Source organism: Ostrinia nubilalis, chromosome 6 (assembly GCF_963855985.1).
Source record: "Ostrinia nubilalis chromosome 6, ilOstNubi1.1, whole genome shotgun sequence".
Taxonomy (NCBI): Eukaryota; Metazoa; Arthropoda; class Insecta; order Lepidoptera; family Crambidae; genus Ostrinia; species Ostrinia nubilalis.
The window spans coordinates 9,400,425-9,418,125 of NC_087093.1; the positions used below are offsets into that span (position 1 = coordinate 9,400,425).

General features: G+C 36.1%; 1 long non-coding RNA gene across 2 annotated transcripts; it reads left to right on the plus strand.

The window, feature by feature from the left end:
- Positions 1-2,960: 2,960 nt before the first annotated feature.
- LOC135072945 (uncharacterized) lies at positions 2,961-5,629 on the plus strand. 2 transcript variants are annotated; one of them, XR_010257532.1, is made up of 4 exons: positions 2,961-3,183; positions 3,731-3,945; positions 4,123-4,350; positions 5,110-5,629. It is a non-coding gene; the product is annotated as an uncharacterized LOC135072945 (long non-coding RNA). The 2 variants fall into 2 exon arrangements; XR_010257531.1 differs by lacking the exon at positions 2,961-3,183 and adding an exon at positions 3,313-3,421.
- Positions 5,630-17,701: the final 12,072 nt, after the last annotated feature.

Below are 17,701 nucleotides of genomic sequence, written 5' to 3' on the forward strand. Positions count from 1 at the left end.
CTAATTTGTCTTTTGTAGCAAGAAGATCCCTGAGACAAGAGCCATTGAGTAAATTGCAAGTAATGAACCTCTATGTGAAACAGCTTCTCTGTGTAACACTTATTTTAAGCTTCCGTCGTGGTAGTTTATTTTTATTTTTACAGCTTTATTCTATCCAAGTAATATTTTAAATACAGAAATGCTTTAAAATAATCGGCTACAATTTTTATCACAGAGCTACGAAATCTGTAGTCGTGCAAAGGTTACTACGATTCTCGTAGCAGGTGCTACAAAATGCGTAGCGACTACGAAAACCGGCCATTACTGTTCACCCAGGTATCTTTGCAGGTACTTGAGTGTGATTGTGGGGAGCCATAAATCTTCATTCCACACCAGAAGGTCCATTAGACGTAATTACAATTTAAGTAAATACCGGTCCGCCAACAACTAAAGGAGTTTACCAAATTAAAGATTTATTTAATCTGGATAGTGGTTTCGGATTATTTACAAAGGTTGACTTTTGATATAAATAGAACCTTTACGGATAGAATACATGAAACGTCTATATAATTATATAATTTAATAGAGTAGTTTTTTTTAAATCCGTGCTAGCAGATGTAAATATTCTCTTGAAGAATTAATTGAATTCAAAACAACATCATCATAAAGGAGTTCCCAGTTTATGAAAAGTTTATTCATATAAAAATGTTGCGCTTCCCTCAGCAAATATCAATATCGCAGAGGGATGTTCGGGGTTTTGCAATTCTAAAAGGTATAAAACAGAATGTGAGTTTGACTGTCTATCGTCCCGGCTATAAACTCTCCAACTGTTTCACGTAATAACATAAAATTCGGGAACAAAAAACGTTATTGTAGGGTCTGCGTTCACTATGAATCGATGCGTAGGCTTCTACGCAGAACGATTTTGATATATTGGCCTTTTTGTCTTTCTTATTTGCAGGTGCTCCAGTAGGGTAATTCAAGTGCAATCTGTCATTTCAATCTATTCTATTTGTCATTTAGCTTGTTTAATCTGTGCTGAATAAAGTGCACAATATTTAAGCAGGATATGGTTGCACGCGGATTTTTAGAGAGTTAAATCTTTTGGCCAATAGAAAACGTCATAATAGTTATTATATGAACTGGGATTGGTCAATGACTTTTGAAATTAAAATCCGATGGCCTGAAAAAATCGGTTTTCCAACAAACGTCAGTTACGCGCAAGGAGGTTTAGCTATTTATCCATCGAAGTTAATAAGGGAGAAGACATAAGACTAATTTTATTATTTGCCTGCCGCGACCCGGTTTTTACGAACAATGACGATGACGAACGATGAACCAGTAACGAGGAGCACACTTAGCAATGCTTCCAGGTTGCGCCTCGGTATCAATTAAGTAACATTTTCCGTTAAGTTTACTTTATGGCCAACTAAAGGACTTTTGCCGTCTCCATGGACAAACTCGAAGTATGATAACTACAGTCATTGTCAAAATTTTGCACTGCCATTGCCGCTGGATACCATATATCGCTACTATATTCATAGATAATAGACTTTCAGTAAATCGTCAAAATTGACATTGTTTTTTAAATAACAACAAATGGTATGAATTTTTAAATGTGATATTTTTATAAAGGTAAGTCCCCAAAACAACATTTGATAGCCTATTTTCTTTCGTTGGCATCTAAGTTCCTGTTTTCTACATATATGTTACTACTACCTATTGGATAAGTAACTAAGAACTTTGTCGTTTATTCCATGTGAACAAAATCCCTAAAAGCCCATTTGTAATAATATTCTTACTAAACACTGCTGAAAAAGGACTAAACTTCTGAGCTATGAACGTATAATCCAATAGCATTAAGTAGGTAGGTACGTATAGCGACGTTGGAACTTGATATAGAAGTTAGCTGTTTTATATTTTTTTTCACAGCAGAAATCTTAATATCTGATCGTACGTATTGTCTTTTAAAATATTACATTTGCCTAAATAAAAATAACCGACCTGCTGCTTATGTAAATTATAATTATTTATAACCCTACTTACAATGCATAACAATCATAATTAGGTATTATAACCCTACCTATCAATGCATAACAATCCTAAGATAGTTTGGCGTATAAGTAGGTAGGTAGGTAGGGCTACGGCTAACGGCCTACTATCTAGGCCGAAGGTGGAAGCGATCGACCCGGAAATATTCTCAACCATCTCAACTATCATAATATGTATTTAGAACAGTCCCTCCTTACCAATGATATTATAGATAACACCATTGCTCCTTACCATCAATGCAATCGAGCAGACAAAGGACATTGATAAAAATCGCCCTAAGATTTTCAAAGACTTAGTATGTACCATAATTTTATGTATATTTTATTTATTTACTTGCAAGTGTCCAAACCTATCGGACAAGTTGCAGTTCGAAAAAATATTTTAAAAGTATTTAAACGAAATCAAAGTCACCGACATATTGACAGAGCAGAGACAGAGATGCGCTTTTTTAATTCGATTTATGTAAATAATGGTATGATCGATTAGACTAGAGTGTAATCATTAGACCTTTAGACGGGCGCAGATCCGCCGCGCCCGCAGCGCTTCAGTGGATTATTGCATTTTATGTATATTTAATCACATTTATTTACCTACATTTACATATTTACTCTTTTCTTTAAGTGTAGACACTGTTTATGTATAAGTCCACTATTGCATGCCGTGGCAACCTATAATTAAGGCAGCACTTAGATTAAGTTAAATACGTTGTAAATATTGATTGTCTTCCAGTGTATGTCTTGTTGGTTGTCCTATTAAATAAATAAAATAAATATTTATAGCAACACAATGTTTAAAAATAAAAATTTTCAAAAACGATCAATTTAATCGATTATGTCTATTCTAAATGGACATCCCTATTTGTTAGTCAAATTGTCATTCACTCGCATCACCTTTTCTCTCTCACTCACTCTTGCTGTGTTGCTGTCTTGCTTGATCCTTCTTTGTGATTCGTTTGTGTTTTAGCTTTTATTTTCGGAACTTTATTAACTACAAACTTGGCTATTCAAACGGACTCTGATTGATTGCAATAACGACATACTCAGCCTGGGATTTACTGTTTTTGTGTGGCTCGGCCAAGGCTCGGCTGGTGGTTCTATGGTGTTAGAAAATGAGCAACTTAATTATACACAACAATGGGCAGCACCTCGATCGGTAAGTACCTACATTTTGCTCTGCAATCTTATGAATAAGTACTAGCCTTGCCAAACTTCTGAATTGCCATTCTCATGGCGGGTTGTCTTGAAATGAATGTTCCGCTATTATCTGTGGTTCAACCCTGGACAGTGTGGACAGCCAGGCCCGATTCGATTGTAAGAAACTAGTCGATGGTACAGCGCAATGGAGGCATGAGCGAAACAACAATTATGTTGACAATCCAGCTGGTTTTGGTGTAAATCTAAGGAATTATTTACTTTGACACTATCTCCCTGCTCTCAATGAAAGCTTGTTTTGTTTTGTTTTTTGGAACTAAGACTACTAGATTATTATTTTTTGTAACTAAGTTTGTAACACGTCATAATTAATTATTATAACAACAATGCTTATTTACTAAAGCTGTTTAACCCTACCCTCTGACCCAAAATTCTACTAACAGCACATAATATTGAATTATCATTTTTTTTATGGTTTGCGGCTCAATTTATTCAACGCACAGGAGTATGTGTGGCATGGCATGCAATGAATCTATTTATTTTTACAGGTTACAGCTCATGATCTTATATGCACAACATGTTGGACCCAAGCCCAAGATACAACACAAATGCATCTACTTCAAATCTTAGCAGAAAATGTGTGCTTTGCAGTAGAACACTAGAGCCTAGAACACGTTCACATCAGCTCATGTCCCTGAGAACTAACACTCAACATCATATTAACATCAGGAACATAATTGTGGAACGACTAACTCCATTAGAGGTAATGCACGCTAAAGTCCTTATTTAATAAAATGTTATTGGCTATACAATCAGTCTAATTCTTGTAAAGTTATTGGTTTCTGTAAATTAATACTAAAATAAAATAATTTAAGTGCGGGACATTAAAAAACTGATAATTTTTTTAAACTTATTTCTAATTATTATTATTTTTAAACAGGTTACTGCAAATGACTACATCTGTGGGGCTTGTCACTCATTATTGCAAAGAGATACCACACCTACTTCACAAGACTCTCCAGATATGCCAACCGGTGCCCCGGTAGGTCACCAACAAGTTTGTGTTGGATGTGGTTGTTCATTATTGCGAACTTGAAGTCATTGTTTGGATACAGAGAATAATCAAGATATATTAAACATTGTTCGAAATTGGATTCAACCCAGAGAGGTAAGAGCCCTGCCAGTTTTATAATACATAAAAATAATTATGCCGGTTTATTATAATAATAAAAAAGGTTTTTTCCGAATCAGCCTTCCCATCCTTCAACTCCTTCCATTGCTTTCAATCTGCCACTACTCTCATCCATACAGGTTATACAGGGTGGAAACGATAAGTGATCTCACTCGATTATTTCTAAACTACACAAGATATCGAAAAACTGGTTACTCATCCTGAAAGTGCTTCACGAGCTCTTTCTAACGGTATCAGTAAATAGTTACAGAATTAACTGGATCTATCCGAAAATTCAATGTTTTCAGCCTCCATACTAAATGTATGCCAGCCACACAATATTAAAAGTGTTATAGATCACTTATCGTTTCCACCCTGTATAATACAAATAGACTTATATTATTAAAATATTGCAATATTATTACTTACATAATATTAAACATAATTTTTACTATTATAAAGCCAGTTAAAAATTCCCTGAGCCAAATAAACTCAGTAAAGTTTTATTTATACTTCCTGCATAACAACAGACTACTCTTTTAAACTACCACTATTCTCACTCTCAATCCTCGTTCCTCATTCATCCCTTTCGTTTCCTCCATAGACCAATCATTCCTCATCATTCAGCGTTCAAATCATAAATTATCTTTCATCACTCATCTTACTATTCCGTTACACACAAAAGTCGTTAATCCTATATAAATATTGCTCTTCTTATTGTTGAACTGTGAATCTGATGTTTTATTTTATTTTCAGATTCGTCCTTCAGATCTTCTTTGCCATAGATACTATCAGAGAGCACGAATTACTACAGTTGGTGCTTATTTAATGAAGCTGAGGACCGGTGATTCAGATGACAGAATAGCTACATTACTTGGCATTTCAAGGAGTACTCTTACAAAATATGTAATGAAAGCACGCAGTATGATGGAGGAACATTTCGTACCAGCACATTTAGGGTTACAACATATTAGTAGAGAGGAAGTAGCCCAAAGAAACCTTTATGTTCCAGTCTCTTTTCGGGAAGCCAGGAAACGATTTACCACAAAGAAAGGCTATTGTCATCATGGATGGTACATACATACATTTATGTGCAAAAAAGTAGCAATTATGCATACCAAAAAAAAACTTATTCCCTATACAAATATCGGAATCTCGTTAAACCATTTATGGTACTTTGTTGTGATGGCGACATCATTGATGTATTGGGCCCATATTTAATAGAAAATGTAGAACATGACCATTAATAAATAATAAGTACCTACATACGTATTTTCATTTATACCTACATAACTGCCTACTTACCCTTGGGTCGGAATAAAGATATTTTTGGATTTAAATGTAAGTAAAATATATTAACTTCTTTTTAAAAAATGTTTGGCTTTTCCGTAGGCATTCCTATTTTTCCAATACGCAAAGTTCTATTTGCTGCTATTCATACGGTTTGACAAAGGGGTTCTTTATCGATCTACGATTTAAAGTGTAATTAAGACGTCTCTCCTACATATCTATACCTACTTATAATAAATCTGTAGAGAGGTCAATTCTGTACATGAAATATAATTTTCAAAATAACTATCAGGGGGTGATACTGATGCCAAAAATGCAATCAGTAAAATTTTTGTCTGTCTGTCTGTCCGTCTGTATGTTCCTTATAGAAACAAAAACTACTCGACGGATTTTAACGAAACTTGGTACAATTATTCTTCATACTCCTGGGCAGGTTATAGTATACTTAGGAATTCTCACGGGAACAGGAATTAGCGGGAAAATCCTTTTGTATGAAAAATCTAAACCGCTTAAGTTAGACGCTTTAAATTTCGCACGTAGGTACTTTAGTAAACTAATTCCCACGGGAACGGGAATTCGCATTATTATACATATAATTCTTGACAATAAATAGTTTTATTAGCAACTAGCGGCCGCCCGCGACTTCGTACGCGTGGATCCCGTTTTACCCCCTTCATCTATCTTACCCGGTTTAGATTTTTTCGTTCCAATGTTTTTTCCCGTTCACGTGGGAATTTTGCAATATCCTGTTGTAACTAAGCTTTAAGTTTATTAAGATACCTACATGTCAAATTTCAAGCGTCTAACTAAAGCGGTTTAGATTTTTCATACAAAGGGATTTTCCCACGAATTCCAGTTCCCGTGGGAATTAGTTTACTAAAGTACCTACGTGCGAAATTTAAAGCGTCTAACTTAAGCGGTTTAGATTTTTCATACAAAAGGATTTTCCCGCTAATTCCTGTTCCCGTGAGAATTCCTAAGTATACTATAACCTGCCCAGGAGTATGAAGAATAATTGTACCAAGTTTCGTTAAAATCCGTCGAGTAGTTTTTGTTTCTATAAGGAACATACAGACAGACAGACAGACAAAAATTTTACTGATTGCATTTTTGGCATCAGTATCACCCCCTGATAGTTATTTTGAAAATATATTTCATGTACAGAGTTGACCTCTCTACAGATTTATTATAAGTACCTATAGAAGATAGAAAATGGAAATGTACTTCTGTTATATGCTAATAACCTCAAAATCTGAAGCATTTTTCCTATTGTAACGAATCTCCCGCTTATCCGTGCTTTAAGTATCTACACTAATATTATAAAGAGGAAAACTTTGTTTGTTTGGTTGTAATGAATAGACTATTGGACCGTTTTTATTAAATTCTTTCACCATTCGAAAGCTACATTATCCACGAGTAACAGGCTAAATTTTATTTTGGAAAATAATAGGGTTCCGTAAAATATGTAGGTACCTAATGTAGGCCACGCGCGCGAAGCCGCGAGCGAAAAGCTAGTGGAGTATAAGGTGCTTAGATTAATAAAGCCTAGATAGATAGTCAATGCACGAAAGGTGAGGCAGTTTTTAGGGAGCCGGCACGGCTTACCCGTAAACGTCACATGAACTGTCAAAGTGAAAAATTGGTAAACACGTCCGACGAATTTTAATTAATTATAATGGTTTGTGCTGTGAAAGGGTGTCTAAAATACATCAGAAAAACGAAAGAAAGTGACCAGTGTTACATTTCATAAGTAAGTACTACAATTCGACGCGTATTTTGCTTGAATTTGGCTTTCAAAAATTAAATACGGGAATGATACCAGTAACAAGAAAATGTATTTCCCAATTGTTCGCTGTACAAATACACTTCCTTTTTTATGAAATCGAGACTTTTAAGTCGATTTATCTTATTGTTATTAGGTAGATACTTTGAATTCAATAAATAAGTAAGTAAATGATGCGTTTTGTTTTTGTTAATTATAAAATAATTAAAAACGTATTAAAAATTTCCCTACTTTCGGGAAAATCGCCTTTACTGTCTACACTCCCCAACAAAATTGACACTAATGACATAAGATTTTTGCCTCACTCTTGACGAAGCGTTTGTATGAAGACTATCCATCTAGGTTTTATTAATCTAAGATAAGGTGACAATCGTTAAGTAATTTCACATATAAAAATCATTATTTCATTGCTTGGGGGTCTTGGGGCGAACGATGTATGGACGCAGAACAATATCCTTTATTTTCAAATTTAAGCAAAAAGCATTCTGTGGTTATAAAATACCTATGCTTATTTGCACCTAGTTTATCAATCACCATGTTAATTCCATGCTTTCTATCCAGTCGACTGCTCTAACGACAAGGGTGGGCAGTCGTTGAGATGACAGCGCGAAAATCGTCGGCATCCACTAATTATGACCCTTATGTACCACTATATTGACAAAGTTCTCCGTCTTCGTACGCGATATTGGAAATTTGGCATCTACCATCGGCTGATCTGACATTAGGCGTAGTCTGGCTTTGATATTCAATTTTCAACTGTATTACCTTGACAATCAGTTCAAAATTGATTACTAGAAAATTATTTGACAGACGATTTCTACTCTCGACAAATGCATTTGAATTAGCCCACAGGTGAGTCAGGCGGATAAAGTCGAATAATTTTAATAAAGAAACTAACTAAATAGGTATATTGTTGAGGGCAAGAATGCTACATGTAAATGAGTGTTGTTTCTTTTCTAATTGAAATCAAATAGCTTATCGATTTCACTAAAATCTGTGAGTATTATTATTCAACGTTACTTGTTTAAAATGAAAGTTTTAGATGATCTCTGTTTGCGTAAATACGCTTAATTCAATTACGCATCATTCAATTAAGTCGTAAACGAATTTAGCAAGCAAATAAACCACGATTAGAACATAGACATAGGAAAACACCAATATTTGTGCGGGTAGACACACAGTCTGCGTGCCAAATCTAATCACGATTCTGGAGCCGTGTGAAACCTGATTTAATTTATCTGTTTATACATTAACATTCGTCGGCCGTTTGGTGTAGTGGTTCGAAACGGACTACTATTCCGGAGGTTGCGGGTTCGATTCCCGCACAGTACAAACATTTATGTGCATGAACATATTTGTTTGTATTGGACTGGGTGTTTTCTATGTATAATATGTATGTATTTACAAAAAAAAAAAAAAGTATTTAAGTATGTTTATATCCGTTGTCTAGTACCCATAGTACAAGCTTTGCTTAGTTTGGGACTAGAAGCGCAGTGTAAAAATGTCCAAGGATATTTATTTATTTATTTATTTAATTGATTTGTCTTCAAAGCAACTTATTAGTTTATGTAATTGAAAATACCCTTACATTATGTATTTACATAAAGGTATGTAGTTTATCAAATGATGATGTCATAAGTCACAGAGACTGTAATACGGTTTCAAGTATGCGTCCTTGCTCTTAAATCTAAAGTTATACAACTTACTTACATTCCCTTACATACTACGGGCTATAGGGAATGTAAAACAAACTAATGCATTTCGTATTGCGTATATAATGTTATTTGCAACAACCGTGGAAACCTGGGTAAAACAATGGCAACACCGCTGTAACTACTGGAATTTAGCCGGCGGGTTGCCCGAGCTAATAAAACTTTGCCCGCTCCAACTCCGCGTTCGGCTATAATAATGAATTCACCTTATGATTTGTCACTTCGGATTGGAATTACTTTCTGATACTGCTTAACTTCTTCGTCTGTGGAATGTTATGCGATCTTGGTTTAAGTAATGTTTTGAGTTAAGATTCATGTGTGATAGGGGGAAGATTTTGCGACTAACATATTTTTGTATCTGGCCAAATTCGAAATAGAAAAATTCAGAAAAGGTCTCGTAGTGATACTGACCTAAAACAGCTTCATTGTTTTTTTTTAGATCCAAATTAGGCACGATCAATGTGAAGTCAGAAAAGGAACATAACCAAAAATTTGCAAATCTTGATCTTACAAGCTTTAAGTACTTCTACTTTAGAAAAATCTTCAAAACCTTGCAAATAATAGAAATCCTTTGCCATTTCGAAGTTCAGTGAGCACTTTTGCTATTTACAAACAAAGCAATTGCGCAAGAAACAATGCTTTCAAATGCAATATAAATGAACACAATCTCCTTCCTCCGGGCGATTCAGATTGAAGTAAAAGCTCGAACGTCAATCGTTTATGGATGGGATTTAGCTCGAGTCTAGTGTTACTGTTGCAAAGAAGGCACTGCAACTGAATAATGCCTTTTAAATATTTCATCTGTGTTTGTAGCGATCAACTTATGAATAGTGTGTGTGATATGTAAGTATTTGCTTCAAGGCTAAAGTGGAACGAAGAATAGGTAATACAAATTTCAGAAAGCTATTTAAACAAGAAAGTAACTCTGTCTTACGTTTTCACGCCTAAATCTCAGACCCATTTTGATGAATTTTGGCAAAAGTCAGATAGAGCCTAGAAAAAGGAAAAGGGCTGAAATAAATCTTACCCTTTGTGCTGAAATAGAGGTAGAAAGTTTCATGTGAAAACCAAAGATTTCATTTGGAATTATTTTTATACTAACTCTTGGTAATAAATGAAGTTTTTAACCGTTTATGCGGGTAAAGCCGGAAGCAGAATCTAGTCTTACCAATATTATAAATGCGAAAGTTTGTATGAATGTCTGAATGTCAACATGTTTGTTACTCTTTCACGCAAAAACTACTGAACGGATTTTGATGAAACTTTAAAGTATTGTTGTTTATATCCCAGAATAATATTTAGGCTATAATTTAACACGATATGTGACAAACTAAATATCACGCGGGTGAAGCCGCGGGCAAAAGCTAGTAGTCAATAAAAAGTAAAATTAACATAGTAATCAACTCACTCGTCACTCAACCGCGTTTATAACACTGTTTATCATTTCCCTATCACAACATTGCCATCTGTCGAATCGAAAATTGATGTCATTGTCCGGTTTTAATCATTGGTGGTATGGTGACTCGTATTTATCGATAAGTTTTAATATCGATTTTCAATTTGAAATGATTTAGGACATTGATAGTATGACACATGAACAATATTATTACAATAATAATTATTGTTATTATTAACAGTTTTACTCTTAGGCTGGGTTGCACCATCTTACTTTAACTTTGACTGTCAAACTCCATACAAAAAGCACCGGTTATCGTCATAGTTACCATTAAAGTTAAATAAGACCAAAATATTTGTTAATAATGACAATTTGTTTCTTTTGATAATAATACTATCGATATGCCACACTAAATAGTTTTAATAATAATAACTATGTAAAAACCTCTTGTTTCCAAATTATATTTACACCCGTATTCACAAACATTACTATGAGGTCTCACAGGGTCACATAACGAACCAATTACAGATCTCTATTCAACGCTGTGCGTTCGATTTGCTACTTCATTTAAGCAAGCATCGTTTGTGAATACTTACGTTAATATGGGCGTTAATGTTTTTATTTACAATACTGGCGCGCTGGCGTGGTTTGAATACCCCCAAAATCAGTTATAAGTCAATCAACATTTGACGGCCTTCAAAGCAATCAGTTCGCTTCGCATTATTAGGTACAGAATACAGATACTACTAATTCGCAAAACATGGCGTGGTAATAAAAAACCTAATCACAGCGCGCGATGATAAACGCGCTAAATTCAATTTATCGCGCTTGCGGCTTTATATGGCCCATAGAATGTCCGGCGCCGTAACTCGTACATTTATGTCGTATTTCACCCCCTACGTGGTAATGGGCCCACGTTCGGAGCCAGTCGGACCTTGGCAGGTACAATGTATATGGGCCGGACGACTTAAACATAATTACCACCAGCTCAGTTTTATTGGGAAGTTTTTGATGGTCTTATTCGGAAAGAGCGGTAAGCCTTTCAGTTATAACAACTATCAGCAGAGTTAATTGACTAGGGCTTTGAGTCATACTAATTTTATGAGCACAAAAAGCTCTGCATCACCTGGTTGGATAAGTATCACTTAGATTATTTAATTTATTTTTACACTAAGTTTTTGTTTGATGTGTGTTGTGTTTGTGTTTTTGTTCACACACAAAACACAAACACAACACACATCAAACAAAATACATAATAACCTATCCATCACATACCACACCACATACACACATCCTTGGGAAAAGTGATTATAGCAAACATTCAATATTTAATTATGTTCTCCTTTCGCATACTTCTGGTGGCTATTACCTTGCAGACCTGCTGCTCTTTTTATTTCTTATTTTAAAACTATTTAATAATTGCAATACTCCTAATCGAAAATCTGAAATGCCTAATATTCTTAGCTTGGGCGAACCCATATTGCAGAAAAAGATGACGCATAGTTAATTGTCACGGAGCTTGAACTAAACAATATAACCAATGAGCTAGACTCATTTAATGTTGCTGACTCTCTCAGATGTCAACCAGGTCAATGTCTACATATATTAGGTAATCCGAATAAGCATCTCAAAATAATTCACATGAATATTAGGAGCATTAACAAAAATATTGATCAGTTCACGGCTATGCTTTGTACTACGAAGCTCAACCTTGATATTGTAATTTTGAGCGAGTGTTGGCTTAAGAACATAAATAAAATACCACAGATAGATGGATATAGTTCATTTCATACCTGTAACAACAGACTGCAGAATGACGGTGTAGTGATCTATGCAAAACAAGGTCTAAATGTTTCCGTGTGGGAACCCAGATTCGAGGACGGTAACTGCTTAGTTTGTACAATAGATGACAAGTTTGCATTTATAGGCATCTATAGATCCCCTTCATACTCTAATATAGACAACTTTATATCTAGTTTAAACAATCTTGTCCTTAGTCTCGACACATATAGAAACATTTCTCTGTTGGGGGACCTAAACATAGACATTAAAACCAATAACAATGATAGATTCTCTAATTATTACCTTACTTCTACCGCAGCACTTGGTCTGCTACCGGCCCATACGTATCCTACACGCTTAGAAAACTGTTTAGATCATATACTTTTGAAAACAAATCTACCTTCTAGAGCTCTGATTCTGGACTGCATGATAACTGACCATTTGCCAATTGTGCTGTGCCTTGAAAGTGGCCCCCTTAAAAACTCTAAAACACTTAGAACAATTGTTAAAACAGACCACGAATCCATCAAAAGAGCTCTCACTAATGCTGACTTTACTTCTGTAATATGTACCCTGGATGCAGACCAAGCAGCTGATCGGTTAGTATCCATTATTACCAACATTATTAATGCACACACAATAACGGTTGTGACAACTCGTAGGAAAAATATTCTAAAACCCTGGATCACACCAGGCTTACTGCGATGCATTCAAAACCGGGATAAAATTCATAAACAGCTACGTCACGATCCAGAAAATCATATAATCAAAGTTACCTATAAAAGGTACCGCAACTTTTTGAATAATCTTCTTCATAAATTAAAGCGTGAATATCAAAGATCTGAGTTTAATAAGGCTAAAAATAACCCCAAAGCTATGTGGAAAGTGGTAAAAGAAGTGACTCACTCTACTGGTAACGCAGAACCTCCACGTGAACTTCTTGCTAAAAACAGCGATCCTCAAATTGCTTTAAACTCTGTAAACAAGTATTTCGTCAATATAGCAAATGATCTAGCTGCTAAGATAACTCCTCCAATTACAACCTCGCCAACGGTACTCGTTAATCCAATAAACTCTCTGGCACTCACCGAGGTTGATTTCGGGGAGGTGGAGCGCATTATTATGGGTCTGCGAGATGAATGCTCTTCTGGCTGGGATAAAATCACTCCGACCTTAGTAAAAACTTGCAGGAATGTTCTGATACCACCAATTACGCACATGTGTAATCTTTCAATTTCTACCGGTGTCTTCCCTAGGATACTAAAAAGAGCACTTGTTAGTCCCATTTTTAAGCAGGGGGATAAAAATGATGCGGCTAATTACAGACCAATATCTGTCCTGCCCGTTCTCTCGAAGGTCTTGGAAAGGATATTAAACAATGCTCTAGTTAAATTTTTGGATAAATATAACTTGATAGCATAAAATCAATTCGGCTTTAGATCTGGAATCTCCACTGAGGACGCTGTTGCTAGTCTCACAAGTGAAGTAGTAAATAAGCTTGACGGCAAAAAGAAGTGCTTCGGTGTTTTTCTTGATCTTTCCAAGGCCTTTGACACGGTCTCAATTCCCATCTTGATCGATAAGTTGGAATCCCATGGCATACGTGGTCGGGAGCTTAGCATCTTTCGAAGTTATCTTCTGCACAGGGAACAATGTGTCAAGATCGGCCCGTACGTTAGTGACATTCTGTCCATAGACTATGGCGTCCCACAGGGCAGCATACTGGGACCTACCCTCTTCCAGATATATGTCAACGATCTGTGCAAACTTAAAATACCAAACTGTAGTGTATTCGCTTACGCAGACGATACTGCACTTTTGGTATATGGCAATGACTGGAGGAGTGCTAAGCAATATGTCCGGGCTGCTCTGGAAAAGGTGACTGACTGGCTTTCAACAAATCTTCTCACCTTAAACTTAAAGAAGACACATATTCTCCCCTTTTACATCTCATCTACCTCCTCTCCACCAACCGATGCCTGTAATATTGTCGTGCACACCTGTAATTTGCCGTCAGCATCGTGTGGATGTCACCCATTAAACATCACTCACAACGTAAAATACCTTGGGGTCATTATTGATTCAAACCTAAAGTGGCGTCCACAGATTGAAACTTTGAATGGTAGGGTGCGCAAGTTAATTTATATATTTAAGACCATCAGACACTTGGTCGACCAGGAAACCATCAAAATTATATATCTTGCTTTATGCCAATCTTTACTGTCTTACTGCATCCCGGTCTGGGGAGGTGCTGGCAGTACCCTGATGCTGAATTTGGAGCGGGCCCAAAGAGCCATCTTAAAGGTAATGACTCACAACCGCATTAGATATTCTACCAACCTGTTATACTTGGACTGCCAGGTCCTCACAGTTCGGCAACTTTTCATTCTTCGAAGTATTTTGCGAAGACACGCCTCTCTTCCTCTTGATAAGGATGTCCTTAATCACCGACGAGCCTCAACTCACGTGTGTCCCACGATAAAATGCCGTACAGCCTTAGCTAGACGTCAATATGCAGCCCTCTCCTCAATTATATACAACAGGATACATAAGTCTACACATATCTATACTCTCAATAGATTCGAGGTAAAAAAGAAAACTACAGCTTGCCTATTGAAGATGTCATATGCTGATACTGAAAATCTGTTAAAATAGTTGCTTACCCATTAAAGTTTGCTACACACACTCACACAAACACACACACACACACACACACACACACACACACACACACACACACACACACACACACACACACACACACACACACATGATCATAAAATGTTCTGTAAAATCGCTCCTATTCATATCACCTTAATGTTATTTTAAGTTACCAGCTGAAATTTCCATGTTATAGTCCTAGCATGTAAAACTTAAATATTTCTATGTTAGCCCACAAATGTCGAGGAATCACTGACACTGAAAATACAGTATTTTTTACTAGTTTCGGTGTCAGGGTTCACCCCTTGTTAGATCCAAATGTTTAACTGAATAAATTTATTTATTATTATTATTATTTATTACTAACCTGTAATAATATACTCGTATGTCGTAAAAATGTACTAAACTTTTATTGCCCCCTTTCAATTTAGGACATAAATCTATCTCTGACTAGTGATTTCCTGCCTAGATACTAATTAGTTACTTCGGGGTACTTTTTATTTCTTTTAGTTTCACCCAGAACTAATGGTAGCCATTGGAAGACGCTAATATGTGAAAATTACCCAGACAAAACAACGGAAGTAAACTCAGTACGAAACATCACTTATGGGTAAAAAAATCCACGGCCAATCACAAACACATTAGTTTAGTACGGAGCCGATTTATGTTTCTATACTTCGTTCCGAGCCATATTTCATACGTGTAATTTGCTTGCGAGCCGGTTTCTATTCGTATGCACGTATTTCCATATTTAGTTTGCCCTACCTTATCAAAATGTTAATTGGTAACTAAGGTACTCCATTCGTACTCGTATCTTGAGTCCTTCTCTTGAAACACTGCTCGTCTACTACTTACACTTAAGCAGTGCTTGAGTGACAGCACATAAATCTCGCTCGTATTCACAAACATTACTATGACGTCTCACAGTGCGCGTGGACGCACAGGGTCACACACGAACCAATCACAGAGCTCAATTCATCGCTGTGCGTTCGATTTGTTGCTTCACTTATGCAAGCATCGTTTGTGAATGTGTGACTGCGTTCACCTTAATGTGCCGTCGTCTATACAAATGCATAAAACCCTTCACGAGAATATTCATGATGCGTGATGAACAAACAAAACCGCAGCGACGTTTATTGAATTTACTCACCCTTCTCTTTCAAAGTACGAAAATTACATCTCTAAACTAAATATTCTAATTATCTGTTTAACGTTAATTTGCCTAAGTTTATGTAAAACGAACTCAAATAGAAAACGCGAATCACTGAGCACTTAAATAAATAAATTAATATAATAAATTCTAAAATTATCTAAGGCTAAGCGGGACTCGCGTACATATTTATGCCGGGCAAGCTTTGCAGGGCGCGATAAATTATCGTGCTTTACCAAACGAGCTTTCCAAGGTTCCACGGAGAAGGCGGGACCTTTGTGACTTTGTGAGGACTATTCCATTTGACGTTTATTTGCTGATTAACAGTAATCTTTATACACCTACAAATAAATAAGTAAGCCCGATAAGGGCAGCATAAACAGTTAAATGCAACATTTGGTTAAAGTTACTTTTGTAATTACTTATCTGTGGATTCGTCTAAAATGAATCGCGAAAATCGCTCTACGGGGCTGTTTTTACTACATTACATATTTTTAAATACCAATTTACTAATATTTTACTAACTCATCTTACATAGGTTTTTATGGGACTCTGTTCTTAAGATGAGTATCAAAAACGAACTCAGATTCTATAAATGTAAAAAATAATACAGAACCCCACTTTATATCAAGCACTCTCGGCTTGCGAATTATAGCCCCTTAATTGCTGATACATAGCTATAGCTGCTTTTTCGCTTTGCTGAGCTTCGTTATCCAACATGTGCAATGTAAAAACGGCTTTTAATCATTACTTCTGTACAAAATAATATCGAAATCTATTTACAGAAAATGAATAAAACTATGTAGCGTTTCAAAGACAAGATTTAGCTACCCACAGTTATGTGGTTTCGTGTTATGATAAATTTGGATCCCCGAAGGGCAGTTTTGAATAAAGTTTTCTGGCCTGACTCACGTCTTTGTTCGTTGTAAGTCGAGGTAGACTTACGAGTATGTACGAGATATGACGAAGTATGCTATTACAAATGTGGGAAAACGCGTGTCTTTCTGCCAAATGCAATAGCTACGGGAACATGTTACAATTTCCAGTCCGCTGACAGATTCGTTTGTTGTCTCTTTGTTGCGGGGAGAGTCCTCGAGCTTCGTTAGGGGCGCCGGGGTGCGGATGACCGCTCTTTATTCCTCTGTTTCGTTAGCAATCGCTTCTTGAGCGGTAATTGTGCATTCATTAAAAAGTCCAAATTACGCCCTATTTGGAAAGTAATTTTACAATGCATTGTACTTAACCTTGTTATTATTACTGATGCTTTGTTTCAGTCCTCTTTAGTGAAAAATGCTTGAGATTGGGGGCCAATGAGGCTATTTTTTCCCGCAGCGTTTTAAGCTCGCTTTGTGGTAGAGTGGGATCCTCGAGATGCTGAGTGCGGATGACCGCTCTTGGTGGTTCCTCCTCTATTTCGTTTGTTATTAAGCTGCCATTTCGCATTTCAAAAATGCCTATAATTTTGTTTATGATTCTCTTTTGTGGAATAAAGGCCGATAAAAATTACTTGTAATTATTCTTGAAATGAATACCTACTTCGATCTTTTTTCATAAAATAAAACCCAATTTCGCTA